Here is a 10,988-nt window from a genome sequence, read left to right as displayed (position 1 = left end):
AGAAGGAGGAGAAGGAGGAGAAGGAGGAGAAGGAGGAGAAGGAGGAGAAGGAGGAGAAGGAGGAGAAGAAGGAGAAGAAGAAGGAGGAGAAGGAGGAGAAGGAGAAGGAGAAGAAGAAGGAATCTCCTGAGCTGGCAGGAATAAACAAGGATCATCAAGCCCAACTCCTGGACATGCCAATAGCTAAGAGAGTTACTGAAGGTCCCAAAGATACTGAAGATTTTTCTTAAAATATATATATATTTATTTCTATATATAGTTATTCATATTAACTATATGTATTTATAAATATATATTTATATATATATATATAAGTGTAGCACTCATGTATTTGTGCAGCTGAACCCACTGCTCCCTCCCTTCAACCTCCTCACTGCTCCCACTGACCTCTGGAAACCCAGATTCCTTTACACATGCCAAAGCCACTCCTTCCAGGATAATTATGGAGCAAAAAAAAATTTAAAAACAGAGCTATTTTCATTTATCACAAGTCCAGAAGAATTGCTGGTGTGTTTGCTGGGTTACACAGTTGCTGTCTTGGGGCAAAATCTGTAATTTTAGGAAAGTATGAGTCTTTCTGGAGTGCACTGGAGTAGAATCCCCTCCATCCCCCATGGGGGATTTAACTGCAGAGCAAAGTTCAAAATGGAACAAAAATCCCTCCAGCCTCTGGTCACAACACTTGAAAAATTATACTTTGAAATGAGGAGATAAACAGCCCATAAAATTATCATCAGATTGATGTAATAAAGCTGCAGCCAGGACAAGCTGATGCTCCCGGAGCTAATGGGACTTGAGAGGGGTTTTAATCACATCTCCCACGTGTCCTTGGCACGTGGCAAACACCCTGTACAGCAACCACCACCTGTGGAATAACACAGAATGGGACCTGAAATTCTCCTGGATCTGCCACCATGGGCAACTCTCACCACTGTTTTCATGGAATGCTGGAATGGTTTGGGTTGGAAGGGACCTTAAAGGACCTTAAGGGACCTCATCCAGTCCCACATGGGCAGGGACAACTTCCACTGTCCCAGGCTGCTCCAAGCCCTGTCCAGCCTGGCCTTGGACACTTCCAGGGATCCAGGGGCAGCCACAGCTTCTCTGGGCAACCTGTACCTCACAACCCTCCCAGCCAGGAATTCCCAATTCCCAATCTCCCATCCATCCCTGCCCTCTGGCACTGGGAGCCATTCCCTGTGTCCTGTCCCTCCATCCCTTGTCCCCAGTCCCTCTCCAGCTCTCCTGGAGCCCCTTCAGGCCCTGCAAGGGGCTCTGAGGTGTTCCTGGATCCTTCCCTTCTCCAGGTGAACATTCCCAGCTCTCCCAGCCTGGCTCCAGAGCAGAGGGGCTCCAGCCCTTGGAGCATCTCCGTGTCCTCCTCTGGATTTGCTCCAGCAGCTCCATGTCATTCCTATGAGTATCCCAGGTCTGGATGCAGCAAAGTCCAAAGCACAAGGAACAAGACACCTGCAGCCCCCTCCTGCCTTGTGTTTACAACATGAATGAGCTGGGACTAAAAATCTCCTCTCTTCAAAACCATTTTCCTTTGTCCTACCACTGTCTTCCCCTGCAAAAATTTCATCCTACTTTACTTCCAGGAAAACAAATATTCAGGAGAAAAATCCACGCCCATCCACGAAGGTGCCCAAATAAAAGGGGTGGAATCTGTGCTGGAATTTCAGTTTCAGAAGAATATTTCTTGCATGAAAAAACAGTTTGACTTAATAAAGTAAAAACCAACCACCAAACAAACAGGGACAAAAGGAGCCTTGTTCCCAACTTTGTGATTCCATGAGCACGATCCAGTTCAGGAGCCCTCCCTGTTATCCCGGCGTGCCAGGGCACACGCTCGTGGCAAAGTCCTGACGTCAAAGCCCTCGTGTAGGGGCACAGAGTGATTCAACAGCAAGGGAAAAAAAGGAGGAGGGAAGGGAAAAACAAAAAAGCCCAGTGGAGGAGACAGAGCACATTGGGATGCAGTGCTGCATGTGGATGTTCCATGTGCCTGTCCTTGCTCAGGGAAATTACGGAGCGTCTGCTGCTAAGGAGGGAATGCTGCTGGAAAAAGAAGTGGGATTCTTTTATTGCCTTTTATTGGGATTTTAAGTGAGTTTTGCAATGGAAAGTCGGTGTCTTGATGAGGCAGGGGTGGTAACTGGAGTCCTGAAGAGCTGATGCATCAACTCCAACTATCCCAAAACGCTGCTCCTGGCAGTGCAGAGCTCAAGATGCTCAGCCCATGGGATACAGGGAGAAGAGCAAATCCTAACAAGCCTGAAAGCCACTGTTTTTCTAAAGTAAACTCGAGGAAGAAAACTCTTTCCAGTGTTAATAGGATTGCTCAATTAGCTTACTTGAAAGTTTATTAACTTAGATTGTATCTTGTTCCACCCCCCTGCCATGGACAGGGACACCTCCCACTATCCAAGGCTGCTCCAAGCCCCATCCAGCCTGGCCTTGAACACTTCCATGGATGTGGCATCACGTTTTCCTGCAAAATTTTCCCTGTAATTTTTAGCTTTTTGGGTATTTGGATATTTGGTAGCATAATGTTCCATTTAAATGCTTGCACAGCCATACCCAATCCTGTCTAAAACCCTGAGGAGGGAGAGAAATTTTTCAGTGAACCCAGCTGGAATATTGGGAAACTCTCCAGAAGAACTGAAAGGTGAGGTCACCTCAACACCCCCAGCACTGATGGGCTCAGGAAGGACTTTGCCAGTGCTGTGCAGAATTCCTTTAAATCCCTGTACCAGCAACCCAGAGAAATGAGGATTACTCAGCACAGAATGAAGGAAAGCAAGGGTGGATTCATATTTTTTAATTGGATTTTTTTTCAAAACAGGATCTTCACAACCTGGTTTTGCCAACTGTTCCCCCCCATCCATCAAGCAGAGGATTCCACTGGCTGCTCCTGACTCCATGGAACCAGGAGAAATAGCAGAAAATTCGATTAAAGAATGTGGTTTCCATGATTCATCCAACACAAAATGGGAAGGGAAGGGGAAGGGGAAGGGGAAGGGGAAGGGGAAGGGGAAGGGGAAGGGGAAGGGGAAGGGGAAGGGGAAGGGGAAGGGGAAGGGGAAGGGGAAGGGGAAGGGGAAGGGGAAGGGGAAGGGGAAGGGGAAGGGGAAGGGGAAGGGGACTTCTCCAGGCAGCTGTCCTGAGGAGCAGCCCAGCCTCCCTCACCCTCCAGCCCTGGATCACACTCCCTTCCCTCTCCAAAAAGGACAAGTGTCCCAGGGTGACAGCAGCCTGCAGTCCTGACTCATCCCCATGGAATGTGCAAGCCAGAGGAGCTGGTCCTGCCAAAAAGACATCACACCCAGCAAAGGAGCCAGGGGATGTGTGCTGGGAGGGATGATGCATCAGGCAGGGAAAGGAGGATGATGGGCAACCTGAATTCCCAACCTTGAATTCCCAACCTCTCACCAGGCAATTCCCCAAGTGTTTTAATGATGGTTAATCCCTGGTTAAAGGCTTGGATCCCTGGAAAGTGATCTTGGAGCCCTGAGGATACCTCACCCCGCTCCATAATCCTGAGTGCTGGTCCTTCTCTTACAGATCCATGTGGGATCATGGCTGGAAGAACAGGGCCCTGGCACAGGGTGCCCAGAGATCCCTGGAAGTGCCCAAGGCCAGGCTGGACAAGGTTTGGAGCACCCTGGGATAGTGGAAAGTGTCCACAGCCATGGAAGCATGGAATGAGATGGTCCCTTCCAACCCAAACCATTCCATGATTTCTTTTTGGTTCTGCCTGTTTCCCCAAGCTCACTAACGAGCACAAAACACTTTTAAAAGACCTCACCCACCACAGGCCCAACTCCTGGCATTAAAGCCCTGGGGCAGGACACGAGGGATGGGGACAATTCCTGCTGCAGAAGCTCTGGAGCTGAACAAAGCTCTGTGGAGCATCAGCCAGCAAGGGAAGCTGAGCAAGACAGGAACAAGGCCCAACTTTTTAATTGAATTGGAGTTTCAGCAATGAACCCTTCCCAAAGTACACCATGCCTGCAGGGAGCAAGGGAAGAGAAACAAAACAACCACCAAGCCAAGGAGGTGTAATGGGCTGGGAAGAGATTTTAAATCCATTGGCAAGATGGATTTTTTTGGGTGCTGTCAGGATGTTCTGCAAGCTGAGGTAAAGGGGAAGGTTTCTGCAGCTGCTGGTGTGGCTGGGTTTTTATGTGCATCCCCTCCCAGAGCTGAGTTCAACCTGTTGGCCAAATTCAGCAATGTTTTACCAAAAAGTGGAGGTTCCTCAAGATCTGGAAGAGTGGGATCAATGCTGGCCATGCCATGCACACAGCTCCCAGCTGGGGTTCATATCTGAACATCCACAGAGGTGTTGTAACCTCGCTGGAAAATGGGTGAATGGAAAAAAAAAACAAGATGTGTTCCCCAGAAATAAAAAAATAAAGAAATAAAAAAGCTTTCCTCTGCTTTTCAGGGCACTTCTCATGGTCTGTCCCAACAGTTCTACCTGGTAGAAACTTCAGCCTGGATGAGAGCAATGTGTCAAAAGCAAACCTGGGCAAGAAAACTAAATTACAGCAACTCTGCTAAAATTCCATCCAACAGGAATTTGGGGGTCTCAGCATTTTTCCAATTCCAAATAAACCCCTGACAGCCACTGCAACATTCAGAACTGAATCCTGCCAGCTGAGTTTTGTTCAGTTTTGTTTTTCTGCCCCTTTCTAAGCACTCAGTTAATTCACACTTCAGAATGAGAATGAAGAAATGCAGCTTCTCCAAGATGTTTTCACACCACCAGACTTTTCCCCCCAGTCACACCCAGATGCTGGGCTGAAGTCAGTGAGCTCCTCAAGGGCTGTAAATCTCTTTCCTTCCCCTCATCTGTCAGGAAAACCACCACAAAAACTCCCCCAACACCCAGACCAGGAGCTGGTGCTGCTGATGTCCCTGGTGATGTTGAAACAACTGAAGTTTGCAGTGCAAATAATCCCTTCTTTCCCAACTCAGTAAACATTCCCCACATCCACAATTTCAGTTATCCACAATCCTTTTTTTTTAATCACATCAAAGACCAAGGGTTAAAATTCAGGTGCCTGTTTTGCTGAATCATGGATTAACAGAGTGGCTGGGGTTGGGAGGGACCTCAAAAACAATTTAATTCCACTCCAAGAGACACCTTCCAATGGACCAGAGCTTTGAACATTCCCAGAGATTCTATTCTGAGTACAATTTCTTTGAGTTTTTATATGGTTTAGACAGACTCAGCAGATGCCTGGGTGAAACACAAGCCCTGATGGAGAGGAAAATGGAAGAAAAACTGTAAGGAAAAAAAAAAAGGGGTTTTTTAAAAAGTGGAAGTGTTTGAATGTGATGATTTCTATGATTTTTCAGCTCCCCACACTGGCTTCCCCACGTGCCTTATGTCAAATCGAAACCTGAGGGAGCTGGAAGAGGAAACTACTGATTTGGGCTGGGTGGGAGCAGCAAACCCAACAATTTCCTGTCTGTGGTGTGACAAACCCAGGCTCTGGGATCTGCAGAACACCAACACCACCTCCCACTCCCTGCTCCTTCCCCTCCCACAGGGACCTGTGAGCTCTTTCCAGCCAGATCAGACATTTCACATTGACAGAATTAAAAACAAACAAACAAATAAAAATAAAATCTTAATTGTTTTGGCCCCTACAGAATCCTCACTACTCTTGAGTAGAAATATTAATACAAATATTATACAAATATTAATTGGTGTGACTGCAGCTCAGAGCTACCTCCCCCCACCCTGCATTCCTCTGGTCATTGGCAGCTCAGCTGAATATTCCACTGAGGCTCACAAAGAGGACTTTATGTGAGCCACAATCAATCTGAACCCACACAGGAGCTTCCTGGAGTCCCAGGCTGGGTGTAAAGGAATGAGCCAGCCCCTCAGGGATCAATGTGTGTGTTTGTGGTCCCTCTGGGGCTGTGTGCTCACAGCACTGGCACCTCAATGGCACCAAAAATGTGCTGTTTGGAGGGTGAGGATCAACACAGGCCACAAGTGAAGGGATTCATCAAGTGGAGATGGGGAAATGCAGGGAATGGGAGCAGCTCTGCTGGTCTCCTTGAGGATGCTGCTGAAGTGGAAGCATCCAGGGGGGTACCAATTCCAACTCAGAACAGCCCAAAATGCTGCCTGGATCTGGAGCAGCAGGACTTTGGTGCTCAGCAGGTGCCAGATCCCTCTCTCTGCTCACCATCCCACTGCCTGCCAGCAAGTTTTGCTGTTTAAAAGCCTGGGAAGAAATTTTCCAGGGAAACCTGGAGCAGGATCAGCACCTGCCCAAACCACCCCCATCTGTGACATTATTTGGGACAAGCTCTCAGCCCCCAGCCCCAGAGGGACCACAAACAGCTCCCCGAGGTCTGAGTGGCATTTGGGGGTCCTCTCCTGGCTGTAAGCACTTGGAAAGCAACACTGAGGAGTGACCAGTGTTGATTTTGAAGGAAGAAATCCTTCTCATCTCAGGTGGCAACTGATGGACAGATGGGCCCCTGTGGATGTCCCAGGTGAAGGTGCCCAGGTGACATCGTGGGCATGGACAGGAGAAACATCTCCAGTCACACCTGGCACCAAGTGCTGATGCTCAGACACCAAATTCTGGCAAGTGTGGCTGCAATCAGAGAATCCCAGAATGGTTTGGGTTGGAAGGGAACTCAAAGCCCCTCTCATGCCATGGCAGGGACACTTTCCACCATCCCAGGCTGCTCCAAGCCCTGTCCAACCTGGCCTTGGACACTTCCAGGGATCCAGGGGCAGCCACAGCTGCTCTGGGCAGCCTGTGCCAGCCACTCAGGGAGAAGAATTTCTTCCCAATATCTCATCCATCCCTGCCCTCTGGCACTGGGAAGCCATTCCCTGTGTCCTGTCCCTCCATCCCTTGTCCCCAGTCCCTCTCCAGCTCTCCTGGAGCCCCTTCAGGCCCTGAAAGGAGCTCTGAGCTCTCCCTGGAGCCTTCTCCTTTCCAGGTGAACACTCCCAGCTCTCCCAGGCTGGCTCCAGAGCAGAGAGGCTCCAGCCCTCGGAGCATCTCCGTGTCCTCCTCTGGATTTGCTCCAGCAGCTCCAGCTCCTTTCTGTGCTGGAGTCCCCAGATCTGGATGCAGCATTCCAGCAAAGCCCAAAGCACAAGGAACCAGCCACCTACAAGACAAGCCCTGCAGCCCCCTCCTGCCTTGTGTTTACAATAGGAATGGGCTGGGACAAGGACTCTGCATTTCTCTCCCATAGCCTGAAGCTGTTTCCAAGAGCTCATTCCAGTTGCAAGGCAAAAAATTTCCCCAGCGAGTCTCAGGAGGGCCTGGAGTGTTTATAAGCACTGCAAAATCTCAAACACAAACCTGGACAAATCAATGACACTGCACTTTGTTGGTGTTTTATTCATAAACCTTTCAGGGGTCCATTAAGGAGAGGAGACTTCACAGGCAGAACAACACTAATATTTAGAATTGATCTTGCAAGGAATGGAGCTGAAATCCTTGGAAGATAACACAGCAAAGTCTATTTGATGGTGAAAAGAGCCCCTGGGGTGAATCCCAGACACGAACCTCAGACACATTTGCAGGCTGAAACCACTTTTAAAAAAGAGCTTGAAGTGCTACAACCAAAACTGCAGGTGATAACTCCTGTGCCAGTCCTCAGGTGACATCCCACCCCCTCCCAGGTGACACAAAGGAGATAGTGCAGGAGCTGCCAAAGGGAACAATGGAAGTTGCACAAACCCTTATCCCAGCTTCAATTCACAAAAAAACCCCCAAGGCTTCAGGAGATGTCATCACAGCCTGCCATTGTCAGCCTGTCTGAAGGCAGAGAGTTTGCTCTGACATTTATCCATGTCAGCTCTCCTGCCCATGCCAGGTCACTAAAACAGGGATGCCACCACACCACCCATCCTTAACCCCTTTTGGTGCAGAAGGACATCTATAATTCTAAATCTTGCTGGGGTTTTTTTTCACTCCCTTATCTATTTTCCTCAGGTACAAGCCCAAAAAGGTGCTCAGTGCTCCCAGCAAACCCCAGGAGCTGGAATCTCCTGCCACCCATATCCTGCCTGTAAAAGAATCCCAGAGAGAAATCCACATTTCCATCACAAAACTTCTATCCACAGACTTTCTGAATCTGCTCACTGCACATTTAGGTCATCTGTCTTAGGCTGTGCCTCTGCCAGACATCATTTGTCCCCCCTGCCCTGTTTCTGTCAGCTATTCCTTTATTCCCACGACCAGACAGAGCATCCCCCATATATCCCACTGAATTCCATAAACCCCACAGAGCTCCTCCCTTTTGCTGTTTCAAAAAAAGCAGGATTTTTTTAATTCCATGTGTTTAAAACAGCCTCAAGTTGACAACAACAATAACCTGTGCTCACTTCCTTCCTTCCTCTACTCCCAGTGATTTTAAGCCACGCTTTATTTTTTTTTGTTTGTAAGTCAATAGTGGCAAAAATCCTAAAAAACCCTGAGAAAGCACCAGGAGTTTCCACTACAGACCCCAGCCCTCACAGAGCAACCAAATGCTGCTGCTCCTAAAACCTCAGCAGTTTGTTGCTTATTTTTCAGGGATGACTTTGCCAAGAACTTGGCACGGCTCAATTAACGGAGTGGCTTAATCCAGCGGGTGATGAATAACAGGGGAGCCAACAGGTCACTGCAATTCACTTGAGTTACCAGAATCCCTATCTGCTGTTTGGGCTTCCTCCAATCCCTGCCTGCATCAGCCACGGATTTTAATTGCCTGTTCTCAAAGAGTCTGACTGCAGCCGCTCTGAGCAGGCAGGGACCGAGTCCATGGGATTTATGGATACCTGCAGCCCTGAAGTTAAGGAGGAGAGACTTTGCTGGACTCCTGCTTCGTTCCAACACGATATTTACTGCACTCTTTCTCCTACAAGCACCAATAAGTGCTGATGTAAATCAAGATTTTTCCCTTTTCCAAGCTCTCCTTGCTGCTGGGAGGAGGGAAGGCATTTTTTTCCCCCCTGTTCACTGATGGTGAAGAGCTCCTACCAGCACCCTACAACCACAGCGTGGCTCATGTGCTGCAGATTCCCACTGATGGGAACCTCCCTGAAACTCCAGGCAGGTCACAGAAATCTCCTTCCCAAAGCCTGCAGGATTTCTCCCAAAGGATGGAGCAGGCAAACCCCAGCCCAAGGCACTGACCCGCCTTCCTTCCTCCCCCCCGCAGTGTGCAAGCGGAACAGCCCACGGGGGATCCCACAGGGAAACACAGAACTGCAAGGAAACTTTATTTTTAGGAAATTTTCTTAAAACTCACAGCACAAAATCTGCTTGGCAGGAGAAGAGTAATTTTTTTTTTTTTAACACTGAAAGTCGTGAAGTAAGGAATTAAACAGAGAGGAACGACAGGGAGGAAAAGGTTAAAAACACAGGGAAAGGGTTTCAATGTGGAAAAATTGCAAAATGAATTTATGTGGAGACGAGGCAGCACAGAGGGCTGGATGAAGGGAGGCATTGAGGAGCACGGGAAGATGAGGAACGAGCCCCATCCCACCCTGCTCAGCTGGCAGGAGCTCAAAGAAGAGCCATAAAAATAATGAGAGGGCTGGAAGAGCTGACACGCAGGAAGATTAAAAAGAACTAAATACGTATAGCTTTGGCTGGGCGACGAAAGCCAAGGGGAAAGGGAAGGCAAGAGCCGGAGATATCCATGGATCTGAGCATCCCGGGAAGGGAGGCAGTGGGGCCGAGCCCCCCGGGCAGCTCCATCCCCTCTTCCCCAGCCGCCGCATTCCTTCCCTCTCATACAATCCCTAATTTAACAAGTGGAGAGGATCCGGGCAAACATTTCGGGGGGGATGGATTACGTCAGGAGCTAATTTAGGTCCTTGCCTGGCTTTCCACACACGCTTCGGCCCTGGATCAGCTCCGGCATCTCCCGACACCCAGCACCGAGGCCGGCATCGCTCCTGCACTCATGAGTGCATTTTTTATCACCTCTAGAAAGCTGGTTTGCTTTTTCCCCAGCCACACAGAGCTCAATTTCAGCAAAACTTTCCAGTTAAAGTAAAAAAACCAACAAAAACAAACAGAATAAAATCGAGTTTTCGGGGAGTTCAGCACGACGAGACCCTTTGATGCGAGCGCTCGCTTCCTTTGGAAACCCAGAGTATTTCTATGCGTCTCTTCCTTCCTGAGACCCCAGCTAATTAATAAATCAAAAGCTAAGCACGGGGGAAGATGGGTTTTTTAAAGGCACACGAGGGCTCCGCAGCAGAGCGGGACCTGCAGCTGACAGCTCCGCTACTCCCACAGCCGCAGGCACGCGCGGGACCTCGCAATTAATATTTTATTTCAGCAATTACAGCCATCAGCCCGGGCTGCACCGCTGAGTCAACACAGCCGAGCCATAAAGAGACGATAAAAGACACAGGGAGGGGAAGGAGAGCGCCGTGTCCCCGAGGTTCCCTCGCCCGCATCACCCCACGGGCCCCCGGGAGCGCTTTGCTCGCACGGAACTTGGGGATGAGGTTTTGATGTAAATTGTGGGAGCTCCCACAAAGCCCCAGCCCGAAAAGGGAGCTGTTTGCTAACTCTGTGTAAAATCCTGGGTGTGAAGCAGCCGGTGGATGGGGCTGAGGCCCCGGGGTGGTAAAGTTTGGCTGGGGGAGGAGGTGAGAGCGGGAGGCTGGAAGGTGCAGGGGGAGGAAGGCTGGGATGGGGGGCTAGGGCAGGGTGTGGGGACCTGGGGTGCTCCCTGGTGCTGGGAGCTAAGGCAGAGCACTGGGAGAGGCTGCTGGAGCTAAAACACAGTACTGGGGCAGGATGCTGAGAGCCAAAGTATTGAGAGATGGTGCTGGAGCACAGTGCTGGGAGAGAGTGCTGGGAACTAAACTGCAATACTGGAGCATGGTGCTGGAACACTGGGTGCTCAGGTACTGGACTGGGGCAGGATGCTGGGAGCTGAAGCACAGTACTGGGAGAGGGTGCTGGGAGCCAAAAGTGCAGTCCTGG

General features: G+C 49.6%; 1 protein-coding gene across 4 annotated transcripts in view; it reads right to left on the bottom strand.

Moving 5' to 3' along the window:
• FERMT2 (fermitin family member 2) overlaps positions 1 to 10,988 on the bottom strand; it is a 48,029-nt gene that overhangs the window by 35,205 nt on the left and 1,836 nt on the right. The window lies entirely within an intron of this gene.

Source organism: Parus major, chromosome 5 (genome assembly GCF_001522545.3).
Source record: "Parus major isolate Abel chromosome 5, Parus_major1.1, whole genome shotgun sequence".
Taxonomy (NCBI): domain Eukaryota; kingdom Metazoa; phylum Chordata; class Aves; order Passeriformes; family Paridae; genus Parus; species Parus major.
The sequence above is the reverse complement of the archived record's forward strand: the minus strand, read 5'-3'. Positions and strand labels throughout refer to the sequence as shown.